At 37.2% G+C, this 19573-nt stretch overlaps 1 pseudogene across 1 annotated transcript; it reads left to right on the top strand.

Moving 5' to 3' along the window:
* Positions 1 to 1006: 1006 nt before the first annotated feature.
* On the top strand, positions 1007 to 17693 carry LOC148737603 (DNA-directed primase/polymerase protein-like; annotated as a pseudogene). The gene is made up of 17 exons (XR_015996185.1): positions 1007 to 1181; positions 1263 to 1352; positions 6211 to 6289; positions 6961 to 7052; positions 7624 to 7670; positions 8405 to 8496; positions 9572 to 9645; positions 10301 to 10374; positions 10682 to 10885; positions 11655 to 11726; positions 11840 to 11934; positions 12035 to 12117; positions 12243 to 12337; positions 12844 to 12966; positions 16008 to 16139; positions 16587 to 16666; positions 16801 to 17693. The product of XR_015996185.1 is annotated as a DNA-directed primase/polymerase protein-like (transcript).
* The last annotated feature ends 1880 nt before the right edge of the window (positions 17694 to 19573 follow it).

Genomic DNA, 19573 nt, shown 5'->3' with positions numbered 1-19573 from the left:
CACAAAGCCACGGAGACAATTACCCATCCAAGGCAAGTAAAAAGCTCCAACAGCACTTGCATAGGCATGTAATTTCTCCGTGTCTCACCTAACTATCGCCTGAATTACTGGAAGTTTCTTCTGACATTCTGACTGTAAAATAATTCCTTATCTACATGTGTTGATTTTTTTTTTTTTATAATTTTTGTTTTTGTCCTTTTCATTATTTGTTTGTCTTAAAGCAAAGAATCTTATCCTGTTAATCCAGTGAAAGACGTATGAATTTAATCGACCTAACGTGAGTTTTCAGACTAGAGTTAATAAAACCACGAGAGGGGAATTCGATGTCTTAGGTGTTCTCTATCGCGCGAATAGTAATCAATTCGGAAACAAATTTAGACAGCAATTCAAGAAAATCGTTTCCAATATTTCCTAGCCTTAAGTATATATAACACAAGGGAATCTCCTGTGAAATCAATTATGATTTCGAGATTTGGAAAATACCGTCTTGCATAATAATTTCACAGCTGTGCAGATTCGAGATACGGCCACAATTAAACCAGATAAGCTGTGATTCAAATATTTCCACAGCACTGCCTTCCTGAGGAAGATTGTGATCGAAGAGATAGATTTATTTAAGTCTCTGTACCAAAACCAGCTGCAGATTAATTTAAGCTCGGCGATATTCAAACCTGAAAAGCTGTCCTTTACATATGTATCACAGCCTACCTCAACTCCTCCTTAATCCTTTTCGCGGTAGTTAACGAGTTGGATGAGTTCTTATCGACATCTAACCTCCTTTTCGACATCTTGCACGGACATCAAAGTCAAATATTCCAATAAACGTTCTCTAACTGTTATATTACTACAAGCGCCACTGAGATTTCCATCGAATTTTGCCGGCTAAGGAAATGCAAAAGACATGCGTTTTGATCTCTTTATCCCACAAGTCTCCGCGATCATAAAAGAGACTAAATATGGTAAAATTTCCCATAACTTCTGGCGAGCGGTGTACCGCGCGAAATATTGAAAAACATGGCAGACAGAGGCAGACGACAATTCAAGTTTGGTTCGCGTTTTCGTGTGGTAGATTGATAGTTTTAGCATCTATGAGTAGAAACACGATCGTGATGGATACATACTTATAAGATGGCAGAAAGTACAGTCACAACGAGGGCATTTTATGGGGACAATTCAAAGAGGTACCTGCACGTCACTTCATCAGCTGTTGTGTTGATTTTCATTTACAACTACTACTAGTTTGTTTAATTTTCTGGCTGTAGAACGAATGAAGCTTGGCAACAAAAGATGAGTAAATTGGAGAGATGTGCCAGGGAATTCGGAGATCACCCGATTTTACTTAAACGTCGAAGGTACGCCCAACTTTTTAGTATATTTGACAGAAATCATTACCACGTTTGAAATTATTATGCAAATGTTATTCATCGGTAAGAATCAAACATCTTGGGGAATGAAAATTTTTAACCCCCCTTCAAATTTTGCATGCAGTTAGGCACTCAGAGGGGATGCACAAAAATGCCCTTGTTAAAGGTTGCAGCACTCCTGTTGCCATGGTAACAATGGCTGCTTGTTCGAGGCCTGGAGCCTCATTTTCATATAAAAAATATCGCAAAAGAAGTGTAAATGTTTATTTGTCTATCTCAAGCTACATGCAACATTACAGATTGGTACTGCTACCATACATAGTGACATCATTCATCTTTACTTTGATGCTTTCTATTTTCCCTTGGAGTGGATGTGAACACACCAATAGATTATTTATTTTGGTACAGTTTTGGTCACTTCTGCTGTAGGGTAAAATAGGGAAACGTTTGTCTAAATTTCTCCAAAAGTACACCAATTCTGGAACTGAAACTATGCAGGTAGTTCATGGTTATAATGTGCTAGTTTTTAAATGTGTAAAAATCTCTATGGGCCAGCCTCTACTTTTCATAGTGGCAATTCGCGAACGAAGCTCAAAAATCAGATATTGCATAAATTGGCAATGTTTACATCTAATGTTCTCAACAACAAATGTTTCACACAAATAAAAAGTGCAAGACTTTGAAAGAATGTTATCTTCTGAGCAATATCCTGAAGAGAGATCTTGCCTCTAGTTTTAATATTTATAAACAATTGATCAACCCTGATGGAGGACTACCCGACGTAACGACAATCATGTGCGTATCATCCAGATTCTGAGTACTGTATCTTCTTTCATGGGAATTTGTGCAATCCGAAATCCTCTAATGATACACTGATATACTTGTCTGTCATTTGAAACATGTTAAAGTTGGCTGATCTACACGAAACTATCTTAAGACCAATCATTTAACATAAACATGTACATTATCATGATGGCGTGACGCTGGATTTCTCCATGAAGTTTCCAGTTTCCATCAGGTCGCTCCAAGAAAGACGAGAAATGGTCATTCATTGTTTCGATATTTCAGCAGATTTCCGCGCATTCTGAAGTAAAACCAACCAAAAAAAAAGAGAAGAAAACCTTATTTAACGTTTGTAAACACTGAGAGTGAGAGTATAAATCACAACTTGTCAGTGGTAGTACTGCATGTAAAATCAAAATCAACCACTCATGTAAAAACTATCACAAAGTGGAGATTTTGAAGTAAGTAAACCTTTATTTACACAGGGTAGCCCATTCAGCACAAGGCTGGTTTCCATAGGGGCCCTGTTTCTTAAAAATAAATTACATCAAAATTCTCAATTATTTATATATATGACTAGGATTTTAAAACTACATTAACAGCCTAAGACCGCAAAGCCAAAACTTAGTTTGGACCTAAAATAGTAGATAAAAGATCAAGTTAAGATAACAAGTAATGTCTTGCTCAGTGGCAGAATGTTTGAATGTTTTCACTCTTCACAATGTTTAAAGGAAGTTTATTAAACATTTCTGTGCCAGGAAAAAGAAAGGCCCTTTTCCCAAAATTTTGCTTTACTTTTGGTAGGTATAGCCTCATACTTTGCCTTGTGGAATAGTTATGAATATTCGAAAATCTGGTGAAATATGATGAAAAGTAACTAGGAAATAATGAGTGAAGACAGAGAAAAACGAGTTTAGCCTTGTGGTAATAGCGTCTACTGGAAAGATTCAGCCATTGCAGCTGCTCTATTGCTTAAGATGAGCGAGAGCAATGTGTAATAATCCATGCAGATCTATTTTGTAAGCTCTGTAGTCGATCTATATCTTGCTGTAGAAGGTTGAAGTTCATTTATTTATTTAAGCAGGTTGATTAATTTGGCAGCTGTAATAGCTGATGTGGACCTGCTGTCCTAACCCACCCATCCCACCCCATGGGAGGACATCCATTACACAGTAATCTCGTGTGTGGGAAATTAACGTCTCCTGCCCCAACCCTTCAAGAGACGGGACCTCCATTTATTCGTCCCTATCCGAGAAGACTAGAATATCTAATCATTTCTTGATGTTATAGAAAGGTAGCAAATTCTTCTCAATTATTTTAAGACCTTGAGTGTTGGTCCGGCCGGGGCTCGAACCCTCGACCTCCCGCACTACAGTCCAGCGCTCTATCCATTGAGCTAACCAGGAGGTGGTTACTCCAGGCAATGTCACAGTAATCAAATAAGGGAAGAATTAAAGCATTATGAACAAGTGTTGCTGCCTCCTTTGTGACGAAACTTCTAATACGGCCCAGAATACTAACCCTTGATGCCACGTTTTTACACACACAGTCCACGTGAGCCTTGAACAACTCAGTATCGCCTTATTACAACAAATGGAACAGGGATTTTATCACAATAATTTTCTACAAATTTAGCTTTGCGTGTACATAGTGAGTAGTTTGAAAGGTGGAATTACGACATGATTTCATTGAATCTTTCATTTTGAACTTTGTTTTGATTTTTTATTGATCAAGACATGGAAGGAAACATTGACTGACTCAATTGCACTGCGGCGGTGACAAGTCTCTCGTTATCATATCTTGTGCAAATTTTCTGACAGTTTTCTAACAGTTTTCAGATGATTTGAAATGTCTCAGATTCGAAACATCTCAGTTCCTGTCACCCGGAAATGACAACTGCTTGAACCTGCTCTTTGTAAAAAGAAGCAATATGTTTTACAAATTGATATTGTGGTAACTGGGTTTTATGTGTAGTACTACCACTGACAAGTTGCAATTTACATGTATACTCTCACTCTCAGTGTTTATGAAAGTTCAATCAAGGTTTTCCTCCCTTTTCTTTTTTTGGTTGTTTTACTTCAGAATGCATGGCAATCTGCTGAAATATTGAAAAATGTCAATTTTTCCTCTTCTTTGGAGCGACCTGATATAAACTTCATGGAAAAAGCCATTGTCACGCCATTGTGATAATGTACATGTTTATGACAAATGACGGGTGTTACAATAGTTTCGTGTAGATCAGCCAGCTTCAACTTGACTCTGTTTCAAATCACAGACAAGTATATTGGTGTATCGTCAAAGGATTTCAGATTGCTCAAATTCTCGTGAAAGAAGGTACAGTACTCGGAATCTGGATGATATGTACACGATTTAAGTTACATGATTGTAGTTACGTTGGTTAGTCCTCCATGTAATATTTTTTTTAAAATATTACAGCTAGAAGTGAGATTTCTCTTCAGGATATTGCTCAGAAGATAACATTCTTTCAAAGTTTTGCACTTTTCATTTTTGTGAAATGTTTATTGTTGACAACATTATAGATATAAACATTGCCAATTTAGGCAATATCTGATTTTTAAGCTTCGTTTGCGAAATGCAACTATGAAAAGTAGAGGCCGGCCCGCAGAGATTTTTACACATTTAAAAACTAGAATATTATAACCAACTAAGTGCATAGTTTCAGTTCCAGAATCAGTGTACCTTTGTTTAGCTTTAGTTATTTATTTTTGGCAAATGTTTCAACCACTTTTAGTATCTAATAGCTGAATAATTTTGACTGGATAATGACGTTACTGCCATGTCCGAAATGTCCCTGTGTAGCATGTCAAACGTATTCTAATGTTTTAATAAGAAATGTTTTATTGCAATTTTCTATTAGTTTAAAAACGTTTTCCTGAAGGCAATTTGCTTTTTTGTCATTGCTTTTTTTTATCCATGAACTGTGTACATAATACACAATACATAAGTATGGGGCTGTGCAGTGCGGAAATCCTACCATCGTGTCATCTTTAGTTACAAATGGTCCCTACACAATTCCAATTTACACCTTTGGCTTAAAAAAATTTAATATGTCACCAAATTAAGATGTTCGATTATGCTATAATTAGTCAGTGAACCAAACAATTTAGATAAAGATAAAAATGATCATATAAACCAGGAATTTAATGGGAAATTTTTTTTATTAACTTAATTCATTAGGAAAGGGATAATAATGATTAGAAAATAACCTAGCGTGCTCTGAATCTCACTAAAATGCCAGCATGGACTTCTAAATTTTCCTTCCTATTTACTTCCTTCTCCTCAAAATACATCGCTCCAAGACCATGAGGTTGTATGCAGGTAGAACCGATGTTACATCGGGGTATTGGGGTCTATTAGAGACTGCAAAAAAAAAAAGAAAGAAAAAAAAGTAGATCACAGCTGAAAACCATGTGTAAAACCATCAAAATGATTTAAATTTCCACATCCCTGTTATCAAAACCCTAATGCAGTGAGACAAGAGAAATGGAAACCCAATAGGAAAACCTGAAAACCATATCTGATACCAAATGCGAAACCCATTGGAATTTTTTGATAAAAACCCAAAACCATGTTAAAAGAAATGGAAAATCTGCAAACTGGAATGAGCACCAAAACCGAAAAGCAGATCTTTTTTCTGCTAAAAGCTGAAAACCAGTCTAAAAAATAGCCAAAACTACAAGACCAGAAATCCCAATGCCCCTCCTCATTGTGATGTGAACTTTTTAAATCTCTTAGTTGCGGTTGAAGTTAGGCCTGTCCTCTGAGGTTTTATAGCTGCTGAATGTTTAATGTGTCTCTAGTGGGTGTAATGGGTGCTTTAGAAAAGACTGAATGTCTAATGAGTTTCTAGTGGGTGTAATGGGTGCTATAGAAAAGACTGAATGTCTAATGTGTTTCTAGTGGGTGTAATGGGTGCTTTAGAAAAGACTTACTCTGTAACTTCCACTACGCTGCATGTTCAGCTTTACTCTTATCTTTGCTGGTAATTAAAATTACAACTCAGTTGTAAAGTGACGTCCCTAACATTGATGATGTTTTTTAGGATAGATGACCCTCCACCTATCTTTGAAACTTTCCCACGACAACAGATGGCCTTTGATTACCTCGAGACTTGTCAAGAGGTAGGTGAGCTAAAGGTTTAGAAGTTTCTTTTAATTTCTTCTCATTTCTGGGAGTTGAGACATACTTTTTAGCAAACGTAATATCATATATATATTTTTTTTGTCAGTCAAAATTATCATTTTCTTAAAGCTTCCTTCAACTATTTAATTCACTGTGATTGGCAGGTCAAGGCCTAGTATCACTCAGAAAGGCAATTCTAATCCTCAAAGAAAAACATACCTGCAGTTTATGGAATCTCAATGGTTAACAAAACATCAGCTTCTCAAGATTTTAGAATAAGAATTCTCCTTTGACAAAATTAATTTGACGTAGCTGTTCCTAACACACACCAAGGCAGACAATCATTAGTGAGGGTTTACAGTTTACCTCTCATCTTAGAACATTAATTTTTCTCTGTGCCTCAACCATTCCATAATTTATTCAGCAGAGTTACTTCACCTAAATTTTTATTTGTTTCTGAAAGAATGTCTTGCAATGCAAGTGAAGTAACTGGGTTTTTACCTTTTAATTAGGAATAGCAGTTTTTTGGATTTGTTTTTCTCTTTCTACAGTCGCTGTACTTTTGGATTCATTCTCACCATAAAGCAAAACTAGTTCAAGGATAGGAAGTAATGAAATACTGTAACTAATAGCACATTTTATAGTGAAATTTAATTTTTTTACTGGATAGGATGTTCATGTGTTTGCCAAAGAGAAAGACTGTGATGGAAAACGTGGCTATATTGTGGCAACTTTGCCATATTTTTGGCACAAATACACAAGGTCAGGTATCACATTTATTTTACAGCAGTTCTCAGCAATCTTCAAAAAAAGCACAAATGGGTGGATCCAGGGTTTTTCTCAAGACACAGTGGGACGAGTAACAAATGACCCAGCTGATGTCTGCACTGACAAAAAGAAGGGCTACTGCTTGAAACAGCCATGCTAAACTACCATTCTCAAGGCATCAGACAGACATTTTTCAATCCTGTCTCATGTTTTTCTCCAACACAAACAAACTGTTGAGTTTTCTTATACAAGTGTAAGAAAACTGCAGGTCATCTCAGAGGGATGGGGTGCACATCTCCTGCATCCCTGCCCTGGATCTCTCCCCTACAAGGCATGGTATATTTAAAACTTCTGGCAGTGCAAAAGCTTGGTGGGAAGCGCAGGTGAAGCTGACCAAAGAAGAGTTCAACTGACCTTTATACAGATCCTAAATTCAAAATGACCAAATAGCTTGAAATGAAGAAAGTTGAGGCAAGTGCTAAAAAACAAACACACAAATGAACAGACAAACAAAAACCCTATTTTTTCCTTGTCATTCCTGATATTTCTTTTTTGAACTTGGTAGGATATGTTCACCAGAGGACAGAAATTATTATGAAGTTATACCAGAAGGTACTCTTAAATCTGTGTATAATTTAATTGTTTAATACATATTTTTAAAATAGCCATTCACAGACTTTGTGCTTTCACTCCCAAGATCTTATTAGTAAGCCTCCTAACTGTACTCTTTACAATTCTTGTGATGTTAGTTTGGAGAATTTGTTGTTGGATTGACTATTCTCATCAGTTGTCTGCTTGATATTGAATTGATGTTGTAGAGAGGTATTCTGTTATGGTCACTCAGTTGGGAGTTAAGGAGTTAATTGGGAGTGAAACTGTTGAAAACTGATACGGCAAATTATTCTAGATTGGTAAAATAGTGTTGAGATGAAGGAGGTGGCCATTGTAGTTGTTGATAATAAGATAGAGGTCTGGGCCCAGTTGTTCAAAGGCTGATTAGCGCTAACCCAGGGTTAAATTTTAATCAAGATTCTTTGTTCCTTTGTTCAAAAGCCTTTCTCACCACAAATAATTTTCTCCATTCTTTGAAGGATGTTCAGTCATCAAATTGTAGACAAAAAGAATTGTACTGAAGTTTTTTTTAAAAGCTTTCAGATCTTAAATCTGATTTGATTCACACTAACCCTGGGTTATCTTAACCCAGTTTTGAACAACCTGGCCCTGATGGAGTGAATGATTGTTGTCTTTAAAATGAGGAAGTCTGGTAGCAACTATATTGTTAAGTTGGTTTGATATCTTACACTTAAGATTCTGTTGCAATATCATGGACCTTTGAATAATCATAGGGGCTGCTTGTCGACTGTATTTTGACCTGGAATTCAAAACCAAATTTAATCCACAAAAGGATGGAGCCAGTATGGTAGACATTTTCATCAAGGTGAGTAAAAGACAGTTCATTAAAGACAAGAGAATAAGTGCAGACAAACATGAGAATATTTTGCATTGCTGAGTAAATGTGTGTGGGAGGAGGTCTGCATAATAAAGGGAAAAACTGTGTTGGAGGTCTAGAGCACCACCCAAGGCTAAAGGCCTCAGCTCATACTCAAGACTTATGGTACAGTTTTTCTCCTATTGCTTTTATCTGCTATAGAGCAAATTAGATAACATAGAACAAATACTGGACTGTTGTCTGTCTTGTAAAAAGCTGTACTGGAAAATTCTATGAGTTGTTTGCTCAGTGAAAACCTCCAAGCCTGATCTGTCATTCCTGGGAGCATTAAACCATAGCCTGATCTGTCATTCCTGGGGAGCATTAAACCCTAGCCTGATCTGTCATTCCTGAGAACCATTAAACTCTAGCCTGATCAGTCATTCCTGTGGAGTATTAAACCCTAGCCTCATCTGTCATTCCTGGGGAGCATTAAACCCTTGCCTGATCTGTCATTCCTGAGGAGCATTAAACCCTAGCCTGATCTGTCATTCCTGGGGAGCATTAAACCCTAGCCTGATCTGTCATTCCTGTGGAGTATTAAACCCTAGCCTGATCTGTCATTCCTGGGGAGCATTAAACCCTGGCCTGATCTATCATTCCTGAGAAGCATTAAACTCTAGCCTGATCTGTCATTCCTGTGGAGTATTAAACCCTAGCCTGATCTGTCATTCCTGGAGAGCATTAAACCCTAGCCTGATCTGTCATTCCTGAGGAGCATTAAACCCTAGCCTGATCTGTCATTCCTGGGGAGCATTAAACCCTAGCCTACTCTGTCATTCCTGGGGAGTATTAAACCCTAGCCTGATCTGTCATTCCTGGGGAGCATTAAACCATAGCCTGATCTGTCATTCCAGGGGAGCATTAAACCCTAGCCTGAACTATCTGTCCTGGGGAGCATTAAACCCTAGCCTGCTCTGTCATTCCTGTGGAGTATTAAACCCTAGCCTGATCTATCATTCCTGGGGAGCATTAAAAGGAGGACATATTATGGAATGAATATGAATGATTTTTTCTTCTTCAGTATGTTTGTCACCACCTGAAAAACATATATGGTGTTGATTGTAACAGGAAATATATTATAGATTTGGATTCAAGGTTAGTGTCTAGTAATGAATGGTTATTTCCATGCAAATGCATGATTCAGATAAGATTTCTTATTATCCTTGTGAAGTACTATTACTATTTTCTAGGATATACTGGTGATTAAAAAATGGTAATTGATCAACTTAGTTGCTCTCTTCAGTGCAAGTGAAAGTATTCCTGAGGTCTAACAACTTGGGATTCCAACAATTTTAATGATAATCATCACTTTAAAAATATAGAGATACTTTATTCCAGAGCCTGGTTTGGTCTTTTCAGATGTTTCAAAGAGAAATGCTCCTCTTTCATTCAGTGCGTCATGCTGAAGTACAACCATGTTGTTCATGTATCAACAGTTTTTTCCTCTTTGTTTTAAGGTTTTGGCCTCCTTTTGTTGTTTCAATAGCTTCTCTCATTTTCCTCTTTGACTTTGGCCACTGCTGTTGTTCAGCTAAGATGATAAAGTAACATTGTCAGAGGAAATTTAGGTCACAATGACCCAACCAAACCCTGACCTTAACATGGTATCTCTTTACCTATAATTTATTCACATTGCCAAAATCGCAAGAGAACTTCATTTCTAAATAATAATTTTGATCTGTTGATCTATATAATTACTCTGTAATCCCCTGAGTTATTAACAAGTAAATTGTTGTTGATTTGTTTGCAGTACTTCCTCTAAGTTTTCGAGACATCTGATCTTCCACTTACCTGGTGCTGTATTTAAAGATAACATTCATGCTGGTAAAATGCTGTTGTTTGTGGCACAGAAAATATTTACTCTATTATGCTACTTTAAATAACTCAGAGTCTGCAATTCTGCAAATAATTTAAAGGACTGAGGATTTCTTGCTGTTGTCTTGTTTTGTAGTGGAACAATTTGAAGGTCTTCATTAGCCTTCAGAAAATGGATTTTCTCTGACTGCCTAATTCTTCTGCTTAATTTTTGTGGCCTTAGCTATGTTTAATCCAGACATGAAGTTGTTGTGTATAATACTGTATTACTCAATTGAGACAATTTTTGATTTTGATCAAGAACTCTGATTTTCAGGAGACTTTGTCCGACACATTTGCAAATTACTGGAAAGGAAGCTCAGAGTTGGTTCTGAGTTTTCTGCAAACAAAGATGTGGGTTCTGACTCTTATCAACCAACATGGCCAAAGAGTGAGGTCTTGACTGGAAATGGCTGTGTCCTCACATCTGAAATTAATGCAAAAATACAAGAAGAGACACAACATGAAACCTTTACCTCAGGTGCAGTTTTGGACTGATTGTGTAGTGTTTGCAAAGTCAGCTTTTTTATATTATTGATGTTCGGTATAAAGTATGGTTTAAATTCATTACACTGAAACAGAGAATTTGCATTGTGACCATTATGGCCCCTCATTACCAGAGCTTTTCCAGGTTTCTGTAGCTAGTCCTTGGAAGGTAAAGCACTGCTGTCAAATGGCAAGTGTGTGCACTGGGATTAATTTTTCGCTGCTTGATCACCAATTTTCTGCCCATACTTCAAAGGAAAATATGGGAAACAACTAGTGTCTCCCAAAATAAGCAAATGGAATTTAAAGCATTTTCAGAAATTTTTTAAAGGAAACAAAAGTAAGGAAAAGAAAACACTTTCAAGAGACTTTTTCAAACACAAAGATTAGTTAGGTGAGGGTTTTCTTTACATTTAATATCCTATTTTGAGGTTTACCGAACAAAAAAAATTAATTATACATTAAATTTTGTAAAATACAGTGACTTATTGGCTTTTGTGGTTTTTTCTAATCAGTGCCGTGAGATAACTTGGCTCTGATTAAGCCTTAAAGTATGTCACCTGGTCATTACAATGTTGGTATAGATATTTGACTCATGTGTTGGCAGGTAACCTTCATCACTTGGCTGAGTTTCCTGATGACCTCTTCTACCCTAAAGTGGAGAGAGTCGCTGTTCTCGTCTGGAGCACATGCACAAAAAAAATCAATTTTGTTGTGAAGCTATATTCACAAAGTAATTGTAGCACTTTCATTTGCCTTTGTAGTTAACCTGCAAGAACTAAGAGAACTTATTGTGAAGGATGGAAAAGGTGAATTGGGGATTTTCTGTGACCAAGGTGTGTTTAATAATAAGAAAGTAAAATCAGACGCCAATACATGTAAATGTTGCATTGATCTTGTGCAGACGAGAAAATTGTCACTTGCTGACTTCACTAGTTTTAACTTTCAGGGGTTTATACAAGAAATAGAAACTTTCGAATTTTCAAGTCAACAAAGATAGGAAAAGATTCTCATCTGGTTCTCTCCAGACAGAACACCTATAAGGTATTTAATGAAGGAATTCTCTGTTGTGCCTTTATTATTAACACATGTCAGATGGAGAGAGTTTGACCACATTTTTCGTGTCTTGTTTGTCACGTAACAGCCTAGCTTCAAAAATGTGAAAGGAAGTTTCTCCAAAGATTCTGAGTACTTGCTATTTCTTGATTCACTAGTATCCAATGTCAGGTGAGCACAGAACTTGTTTGACAAGTGTGATGACAAATTTGAGTCCTCAACCGGTGTAACTTTTTTAAAAATTAATTCAATCTATAATTAATGCTTCTTTCTGTTTTGTAATCCTATTCAAACAGTATGCAAGTGGGAGGAAAAGATGTCAGAGTATTAACATGTGGCAGCTGTGAGAAATCTTGCAAAAGATCCTCTCGAATGGATGCACGCGATTCAAGTATGTTTTGTAGTTACTTGCCTATCAAGAATATTTGTAAAGACGTAACGTTGAGTAAATACGGCCCTGTAGTAATTTTCTGGCCATGGGAAGATTTAAGACAAGTCAGGGAGAGGTTTGCCAGGGTTCTGGCTCTCAGTATTGGTACTTAACCCCCTCGCAGACCGATCGCTATCTCGCGTTGCTCAAGTCCTTATTTTCCTGCAGGCAAAGAAACCCTGGCACTGAAGCGTTTGACGAAGGCTTTCTTGCAGGTCATTTAGCCCATTTGGACTGACAGTTAAGTGACGATCAAAGGACATTTAGCCGAAAGTGATCAGACTGTTAGCCGACAATCAAAGAACAGTTAGCTGAAAGTTGACGGACTGTTAGCCCATTGTTGACCTATGTGTTAGTTGGAGCAGATTCTATACCTCTCCTGTGGTCTCTTTTTTTCAGTGATGTTAAAGAAAGTTGATCACAAGAAGGAAGTTTGTCTTTACCTAAATTCTTCTCCTTGTTGCTAGGTTCTCTTTCTCAGCATGGATACGAACACTCCCCTTATCCTGAAATTGACAACTTTATCTCAAGTGTTCTCACCAAGGGTGGAGTACAGGGTCAAATCAGGAGATGGGTTTATTTTCCACAAGGTACCGTCTTAGACAAAAGCTTTTACACATAAAAAATATTTATATATAGATATGATTATACGTTTACAGGTAAAAACGAGCGATATAATGTCCTGACGTTTCTACATTTTGTCTAAACCGAGCCTTCAAAAAAGCCTCTAAGTCTCAGAGACAGTTCCTCTCTTTCATATTTTTGAGTTATTTTTTTAAAAAAAAATAACTATATGTTAGCGTGTAGATTGGTGTATTGTGGTGTAGTGTAATCTGATCAACGCAATTTGGTGTATCTCTAAGCAATCTGATTGGCGCATCTTTTTTTTGGTGTATCTCAACGCAATGTGATTGGCCCAATTTTTTGGTGTATCACAAACCAATAAGATTGTAGTATTTTTCGATGACGCTCCAATCAGAGCGTTCTTGCTAATTTGTGGTTTGACAGGTCTTCAAATTTCAGCGAATCAACGCTTGAGTCGGAGAGAGCGGTTCGCGAATTAAGGAAATGTATCAGTCGTGTTGGGAAAGTGGTGGAGTTGTGATCGTTGTACGACTATGCTTATTCTTCCTTCTGAAGGAGACTGAGTGGAACATAAGAAAAATTTTGAATCAAATATTACTTCAGATGTTGATCAGAGCAACTTGAGGATATTTCATTGCTATATATGAGTTAATCAGCGATTGCAATTTTGAATTTCGCTCAAGGAACGAGGTAAGATGACATCTACAAGAGTTTTAAAAGCATCTATTCAGTGTAATGGCTCATGTCCTTCGTGAGGATTTTATCGCAATGATCTGTCTGGATTTGAAAGGTCGTCAGGGAACTTTTTCTACCGATTAGCGAGTTAAAACGTGCATTTTTTTTTTTTTTTTTTTTGTACCGCTCCTTCACTTACGACGTACACACCGTCAGCTGGAGGCCTAACAGAAATGTAGCGCTATAGCGTGTTGTTTCGGAAAGGCTAGTTTTAATGACTCTGGTAAATCTTGCGCAAGATATTTGCGTAATTCATATTTGATTGATAATCTTTTTTTTTGCCATATGGTTGTTCTTTTAGCAGCGGTTGAAACGACCACCAAGTTACATTTACTTTCTGCGTCGACTGCCTTGTTACATATCCGTTTCTTTACTTCTGAAAGTCCTCCATGAATTAAATATTGTTTAAACGATACTTTCCCGTTACAATTGCGTGTTACTTTTTACTCGCCAGTATGGATTAGATTTTCTTAGATGAAAAGCCATTTTCCAGTAAACAACGCAAATTTTATGACATAAATCTACTTCAATGAAAAATATTTCACAAGGGACAGAATGATACGGTCGGTTAATTTTCCACGCAACTATCACGAGCTTAGACGTTTTCTACCAATAAAATTCGCTTATAGCTAACCTGGACTTTACCCCATTGCGTGTCAATTTCCTGTAAACAACCTGCATTTTATCACGTAGTTCGCACTCAAAGGGCAAAGTCCAGATAGGCAACAACCAATCAAGTAGCCCACCTTATTATCCTTTGAAGAATGATACTTTCTCTTGGTTCAATCTACTTTCAATAGTTCGAAGAATGGAGACCGGAAAGTATCTTTGTCCAGAGGCTGCAAGAGATAAAATAGAGCTTTCCACTGCAAAATTATAAAGAAGAGTGTTTTGAGGCAACCATCTGTTACTGAACAGGAAGCTACACTGAGCCTATATTTGGGCCGGATTTGTGGATCAGCGGATTGAATTGAATTGGTTCGAATTGAGGGATTTGCTGTTTTAGCAAAATCGCTGTCGAGTGCTTTTCATGGTTTGTTAACGTGGAGAGTTATGGAGACTAAGATTTCGGAACAAGTTAATGCCATCCATGACAATTTGGAATTACTAAAATCGCCGGAGGAAAGGCGGGATCACTCAATAAAATTTGCATTTGAACGCGATGACTTTATTTACAAGGATTTCTCTTGTTTACATCTAATAACAAACCTTTGAAGTTTTTTTTGCCTCGGAACGATGTGTCACAGAAGGCATTTTATAGACCTCAAGTTTTTTGACTGATTGAAATTAAAGGTATGTGGCAGTGACTTCCACAAGTTTTTTTTTAGTCAGAGAAGTACAATTGTTTTGTTCGCAATATTTATTTACGGATGGTTTCAATCGCCACTGTTTGCATAAGATGGTTGTTTTAATTGATCGAATTAAACAATCGGCCAAAAATTTTACTGTTCCCAAGGGTTGTTTTCATCAGTACGTTAACAATTGTAGTGATTCACAGTATTAGGTTTGTACTTTAAATAAATATATTTAAGTTCACTCGAAAGATGAGTATAAACTGTAACAAGGTTATCGTTGATGCGCGGCCAGTACTTCCAATCTGACTGACACTCGATGCTAAAACTGAACCTCGTTCCCTGGATATGCCACCACATTACTTTACGCCAATTAAAAACTGCACGCTATTGTACATTTTCTTGCACAGGAAAAACCAAACAGAATTTCTGATTCTGGCCCTTAATGGTCAGAATAATAACTAGGACTTTGTCTCTGACGAAGGAACGGCAATAAGCCCAATTTTAACCTACGAGCAGGTCGTTGTTTGGTCTCATCATGCAATTTTGGAGAGAGAGAGAGAGAGTGTTGCGTGACAAGTTCAAATTAGGGCTGTGCAGGGGACTGTAGGAAGCGTTGTACCGATGCAGTTTATTTTTGCCCACAATTATTCAGACACCAGCATCAGTTATATAGTGTCCTATTTCAACCTACGTATCTCAAAAAAAATAACTCATGCATGCGTAGCATGCCTATGTTTCTTTTTGTCTTTAAGTATTGACTGGTACTGTTTATTTTTAGCTTGATATGGGATGATGCTACTGGATCACTGATCTCTAAAGCATTAGAACATATAGGAACATTATATGAATATTTATGTTGTGCATACATTCAGTTCAGTCTGAGGCGTGCCTCTGGACAAGGAATGTAATGAACAGGAGATCAGATGTTCCTTCAAATTCAGTGAATCAGGCTGTGATGAGTGCAGAGAATTTCTAGAGATAAGGTCTAAACAAACAAATTTCTTTTTATTCAACAGGAAAGTTAATCACTTATGATGTTATTAATAACCGTTGGTGTGAAAACATCGGAAGAGCGCACAAGAGTAATAACGTGATGTAAGCCATTAAGTCACTCTTTCAGTAATGATTAACAGGCAGATTCTGTTTCCGTGCATCTGTTCAGTAATAGATCACAGGTAACGTCAAAATGTGGTAAGAACATAGAGTCTTTCCACATTTGAACGTCTTCTGTGAGCAATAACTGTACAGACCTTCTGCAACACGAAATATATTTGTTTTATATTGTTAGAGAGCAAATAATGTAAATGGTGACGTCATCTATGCGTCTGTCCTCTAATAGATCATAAGTAAGAACCAATTTTCTAGACTTCGCAAAAGTATGGAAATGAAGATGCAGCCTTAAAAAATAATCGGGGAGAAGTCTGGAGTCTATTCCTAACGGCGAGAAGGGCCTAACTAAATTTCACATTCATCCATTAATTACCCAAACATTGGGAAAGCTTTATCGGTTGCGCTATTTGTGGAAGCATTGAGGGGATAAAAGACTTTTTACCATATAAACTAGTCATAGCCTATTGTCGTATGTTCAAAAAAAGCAATTTGCAAACCATTTATCGTGTGGTTACTTTCAGAAAAGCCTATACCACAGGAAATCAATCCGTTGTCAAGTTTTGAGGTAATTGAATAATCACTCTCCTGTGTAAAAAATTTGAATACGATTCATGAAGGGTAGTTTACGCTGATTAATCTCATAGCTCTTTTGTTAATTCATTTAAAAATTTTTCTAAACCGTTTATTTTCATTTTTCAGTTTTACGAGTTTTCAAGTAATGATTTTGATGACCAAGAGCTTTGTAAGTTGTTATCTGAATGCGAGCAGAGGCTAAATGATTCTAGGAATGATGAAATGGAAGAAATACTAAATACAAACGAGAACAACATGAACGAAGATGGTGTCCCAAGAAATAAACAAGATGTAATGCAATTTGACAATAGTGGTTGTGTTACGCAACCTAAAGTTGGTGATTGTGACTTCGGTAATGACTTGGACGATGCATTACTGCTTGAGCTTCAGATTCCACACCACAGTTGGGATAGCGAGGGTGCAGTTTCACATACAAGAAGCCTTAGGGATCACAACAACCATACGTTACAATCTTGTCATGATAATGAGAATTACACGAACGAAATATGGAAGTTATCAGACGAGAGAAGCAACAAAACCAAAATAAATAAAACGGCTGGAATTGACCTCTCACCAAATTATGCGATTTGTCAGGATGAAACAGAAGCCAGGATGAGTGGAAAATATATGTGTGGTGGGGTATTACTTGAGGATTATTGCGTTGATGATGCGAGGGAAAAATTTTTATCAAAAGAGGAAGTTTCTGAGTGGTTGGATGAAGAATCTCTTGGTGATTTAGAGTTGTCCATGGCTGCGGATGAGGCCGAAAGTACGGCTTTACCTAAGTTAACCTACTAGTTTAGCACACTTTTTTTTTGATGTGATAACTCTCTTTACCAGGAAAAGCTTCAAAGATAGTGTAAGTTATTTGTTAAGTTCAATTCGATGTTGTCCTGTAGAGCCCTGATTTCAAAGACAGTTTCGAGAAGTGTTTTCTAACTACATAAATGAGTGGTAAACGATGTAGCGCTGAGATATCTCAGTTCTCAAATATGTGATCAGCTGGTTTTAACGGAAAAGAAAGCTCGGAAAAAGAGAGGCTTTCAAAAGAAGCTGTAAGAACCCAAATAAAAAACTTTAAAAGAGAAGTTTAAAAATCACTCGCCTTCGTCTCTTCTTACATTCCCAGTTATTTGATCATGTTTTAGAGCCCGGAAAAAGGTTTTTCATTGCTCTTATGACATAACTAGTTGTCACCGATCAAATGCGGGCCCCTTTAAAAAAGCATCCGCTTGGAAACTGAATTGACCAATCAGAAGATACGTACTATGTTCATTTATTTTAGAAAGCCTTATATGAAAAATATGGCCGGTTCAAGGTCTTCAGTTGGTTAAAGGAAACGTGATATTAAACTGTGCGACAGCAGTAGGGGAGTACAAAAACAAGGAAGGATTGGGTTGCTGTCGCTGATCTTACCTTTAATCTCCCTCCCCTCCTCCCGAAAAAAAAATGACCATGATATCCGGCAGTTGGGTCGGCCATTAGTACATATTTTGGCTACAAGAGGCGATGTTGAAGCTTTGAATTGATCGAGGCATAACATCTGTTCTCCAAGTGTGATTTCAAAGACCTTTTAAGTGTAAATCATGTTTTTGTTATTGTAGTTGTTAGCAATGAGATGTAAACTGTGTTATCATTTTCTCTTTCGTGATCACTGTGTCGCATCTTGCCTAATAATGGTAATGGAAGTGGAGTGCAAATTGGTCCCAAATCATACATGGGATTTCAAAATCTGTGTTAAATATGTTTGGACGCAAGGCAAGAAAACTGGGTCTAGTTCATAAACTCGGCTAACTTCTTCAGTATTGACCACTTTCAAACATAGGCATGCTACGTATGTAGGAGTTATTTTTTTGGATACGTAGGTTGAAATGGGACACTATATAACTGATGCTGGTGTCTGAATAATTTTTGGAAAAAATAAACTGCATTGGTACAACGCTTCCTGCAGTCCCCTCCACAGTCCTAATTTGAACTTGTCACGCAACGCTATCTCTCTCTCCAACATTGCATGACGAGACTAAACAGCAACCTGCTCGTAGGTTAAAATTGTGCTTATTGACGTTCCTTCGTCAGAGACAAAGTCCTAGTTATTTTCCTGACTATTAAGGGCCAGAATCAGAAATTCTGTTTGGTGTTTCCTGTGCAAGAAAACGCACAATAGCGTGCAGTTTTTAATCGGCGTAAAGTAATGTGGTGGCATATCCAGGGAACGAGGTTGAGTTTTGGCATCGAGTGTCAGTCAGATTTGAAGTACTGGCCGCGCATCAACGATAAGCTTGTTACAGTTTATACTCATCTTTCAAGTGAACTTAAATATATTTATTTAAAGTACAAACCTAATACTGTGAATCACTACTATTGGTAACGTACTGATGAAAACAACAACCCTTGGGAACAGTAATACAACCATTTTATGTAAACGTTGGCGATTGAAACCATCCGTAAATAAATATTGCGAACAAAACAATTGTACTTTTCTGACCAAAAACAAAAAACTTGTGGAAGTCACTGCCACATACCGTTAATTTCAATCAGTCAAAAAACTTGAGGGTTATAAAATGCCTTCTGTGATATATCGTTCCGAGGCAAAAAAACTTGAAAGGTTTGTTATTAGATGTAAGCAAGAGAAATCCTTGTAAATAAAGTCATCGCGTTCAAATACAACTTTTTATTGAGTGATCCCGCCTTTCCTCCGGCGATTTTAGTAATTCCAAATTGTCCTGGATGGCATCAACTTGTTCCGAAGTCTTAGTCTCCATAACTCTCCATGTTAACAAACCATGAAAAGCACTCGACAACGATTTTGCTAAAACAGCAAAGCCCTCAATTCGAACCAATTCAATTCAATCCGCTGATCCACAAATCCGGCCCAAATATAGGCACCGTGTAGCTTCTT

Source organism: Stylophora pistillata, chromosome 2 (genome assembly GCF_964205215.1).
Source record: "Stylophora pistillata chromosome 2, jaStyPist1.2, whole genome shotgun sequence".
Classification (NCBI taxonomy): Eukaryota; Metazoa; Cnidaria; class Anthozoa; order Scleractinia; family Pocilloporidae; genus Stylophora; species Stylophora pistillata.
Note: the sequence above shows the minus strand (reverse complement) of the source record. Positions and strands in the feature narration are given on the sequence as shown.